Source organism: Lolium perenne, chromosome 6 (genome assembly GCF_019359855.2).
Source record: "Lolium perenne isolate Kyuss_39 chromosome 6, Kyuss_2.0, whole genome shotgun sequence".
NCBI classification, from domain to species: Eukaryota; Viridiplantae; Streptophyta; class Magnoliopsida; order Poales; family Poaceae; genus Lolium; species Lolium perenne.
The window spans coordinates 75,567,350-75,571,029 of record NC_067249.2 but is presented as its reverse complement, the minus strand read 5'-3'; positions in this window follow the sequence as shown (position 1 = coordinate 75,571,029).

The following is a 3,680-nucleotide window of genomic DNA, read 5'->3' as shown; positions in this document are numbered from 1 at the left end:
TGAGGAGGTGTATCGTTCAGGAGCAATTAAAATTAGCTCTCTCCAAGGCAATGCCACACAAGTGGTGAATGGACAAAGACTCAAGCATTATATCTCAGGTGATTCTTATAATGTTGATGTTGATATTATTCGAGTGGAAACACCGGAAGCCTTCATCAAAGGAAAAATTGACAGTCCGCCAGAACTCGACTTTGAATAGGTAACAGTACTGGTAATGAAAAGTTCGCAATTTACTTTCCGAACAATATTTTTGCTGTTTTTGGAAAATATGAAAAATTACGAGATCGAAACGGAGTGGAGGAGACGCACGAGGGCGTGCCCCCATAGGCCGGCGCGGGCCCCAGCCAGGCCGCGCCGCCCTATGAGCTAGCCGCCTCGTCGCCCCTTTCCGACTCTGGTTCGACCTGGTACCTTCCTTTTGTCGTGAAAATTTTTGCTATATAATCCCCCGGACCCCTGGAGGTTCGTATATCGTTTTCTCGACGTGTTTTGTTTCGAGCTGTTTCTGCCAGGATCTGTTTTCAGTCCAGAAGCACCATGGTCTCCAAGAACAAGGGCAAGGAGCTTTCGGATGAAGATATTCAAGATCTTGAGTGGAAAGAGGAGGACAAGAGCGTCAAGGAAGAGGGTGAAGAAGAGGTGGAGGAAGACTCGCGCGCACACCCGCGTGCTACCATCGCAAGCATCGAGGTGGTGGACAACCCTTTTAGTGCAAACAAGAGCGCAAGAATTCGCACCGGAGGAAGGGTTCCACGTCATTACCTAGCTCCGAAGACATCTTTCTCAGGCACTCACCATCCCTTCCGCAATCTAATTTTCAATAATCAAATTGAAAGGACTCCCAGGGCAGCATTGCCTAGCAATTGGGATATAGATCGTTCTAACACTGCAGGAAGGATGAAGCCTGAGGGTGAAGAGTGGGGAAATAACTCCAAGAGTTGGGACTCGCCGTCGAACATACTTCTTAACCGCATCGAGCACAATTCGGAGATGATTCGCAACCTCACATACAAGATTGATGAGCTTCATGAGCTTGTTGAGAAGCTTGTCAGGAATTCATCACCACCATCGCCAAAGGAGTAATTCATCATCGGTATTGGCATCCCCTTGGTTTGTTCCAAGCTTGGGGGAGTGCCGCGGTATCACATCATCACTACCTTTTACTTTTTACTGTCAAGTAGTGTCATATCATGAGTAGGGAAGTTATCATATGAGATGGGTTGCAGTGTGGAAGTATCTCTCCTTTAGTTGGTTGCTATGTATCCCTTGGTGTGAGTTATCGTTATGGAATATTAATGAGAAGTCTTATCATTTACATATTGCACATCTTATTTTAGTTTGCAATCTCTATTATATGATTTACCTTGTTGTTAGTATTGGTATCACTTTGGGAGCATTGAATAAATCTATTTGGTTTTGGCAAACTTAGCATTGGTCAATAGCAACAACACTTTGAGGTTTAAGTAGAAAAGAGAAATACATGTAGTTGTTTCATTATCTTTCTTTCTTGTTAGCTCATAGCTTATTATTCTGAAGTTAAAATTGTTTGTGCTTACAAGGAAGATGCATGCTTATTTCTATCACATGTATATTTGTTTGTTTCCCTCAACTCTTATGCTTGCTAATTAACCTTGCTAGCCAAAGACCTGTACTGAGAGGGAATACTTCTCGTGCATCGAAATCTAAACCCAAACCTATACCATTTGTGTCCACTATATCTACCTACTACATGGTATTTTCTGCCATTCCAAGTAAATACTTCATGTGCTACCTTTAAACAATTCAAAATTTACTATCTCTTATTTGTGTCAATGTTTTATAGCTCATGAGGAAGTATGTGGTGTTTTATCTTTCAATCTTGTTGGGCAACTTTCACCAATGGACTAGTGGCTTCATCCGCTTACCCAATAATTTTGCAAAAAGAGCTGGCAATGGGATTCCCAGTCCCAAATTAATTAAACTAAATAGACACTCCTCCATGGTATGTGATTGATGGACGGCACCCGAAGGATTCGGTTAGCCATGGCTTGTGTAAGCAAAGGTTGGGGGGAGTGTCATCATAATAAAACTAAAATAAAAAGGCACTCCTTCATGGTATGAGATTGTTGGCAGGCACCCGAGGATTCGGTTAGCCATGGTTTGTGAAAGAAGGTTGGAAGGAGTGCCACACAAAATAAAATGGGAGCCGCTCTTTGAAGGTTTGTCTGGCAAGGGGGTTAGAGTACCCGCTACCAGTCGTTGACAACAACAAACACCTCTCAAAATGTTACTTTTATTCTCTTTATATGATTTCAAAACTGAAAAAGCTCTAGCACATGATTTAATCCCTGCTTCCCTCTGCGAAGGGCCTGTCTTTTACTTTATGTTAAGTTAGTAAACCTATTTCCCTCCATCTCAAGCAAGCATTTGAGTAGTTGTGATCAAACCATTATATTGTGATTTGCTTCATCATGTCTTTTACTTTTCCTTGTCTAGTACAAGTTTTATGTGAATGAATATAGCTTTGCAAGTTATCAATGATCATGAGGAGACTATTATGATTGAGTATGCAAATTGTGCCATATAAACTTTAACATGAGAGCGCTACTCAATAGATAAGAATAACCTATTAATTGTTCTCTGACCAAGAACGAAGTTTGCCATTACCAACTATGATTTCTTATGCACCCTTATTTGTGATTACCTTATACTTGTTTCAAGTTGAGTTATATGAGGAAGTTGTTTACTAGAATGTCTTGTGTGAATGAATATGATGCTTCTTGTCCGTATTTTATTTATCGACTCTTCACTCCATAAACATGTGGTCCTGTTTACCGAGTTCAGTTTCGCTTGGGGACAAGCGAAGTCTAAGCTTGGGGGGAGTTGATACGTCCAATTTGCATCACTATTTTATATCATAATTTGCTGTTATTCATTGATATATTTCATATTTGGACATAATACTTATGTTATTTCATCTATTTTGCATGTCTCATGATTATTGGAGGATCGAGCACCGGAGCCAGGATTCTGCTGGAAAAAGCACCGTCAGAATGCAATATTTTGGAAGATCAACAGCTGATGGATATTATACCAAAAATCCTATTTTTCCATATGACGAAGGAAGCCAGAAGGGGGAGCCGAGGGGACCCGAGGTGGGCCCACCCCATAGGCCGGCGCGGCCCAAGGCCTGGCCCCGCCGCCCTGTGAGGAGGGGGGCCCACAGCCCCTCTCGCCTCCTTTTCTTCGTGAACTCCTTCGTCCCGAAGACCTAAGCCCCAGAGGATACCTCGCGAAGAGTTACAGCCGCCTCTGCGAGGCGGAGAACACCAGAGAGAAAAGAGCTCTCCGGCGGGCTGAGATCCCCCGGGGAAATTCCCTCCGGGAGGGGGAAATCGGCGCCATCGTCACCGTCATCGAGCTGGACATCATCTCCATCACCATCATCATCATCTCCACCATCATCACTGCCGTCTCCACTGCTGGACATCGTCACCGCCGTAGCAATTTGGGTTTGATCTTGATTGTTTGATAGGGGAAACTCTCCCGGTATTGATTTCTACTTGTTATTGATGCCATTGAGTGAAACCGTTGAACCAAGGTTTATGTTCAGATTGTTATTCATCATCATATCACCTCTGATCATGTTCCATATGATGTCTCGTGAGTAGTTCGTTTAGTTCTTGAGGACATGGGTGAAG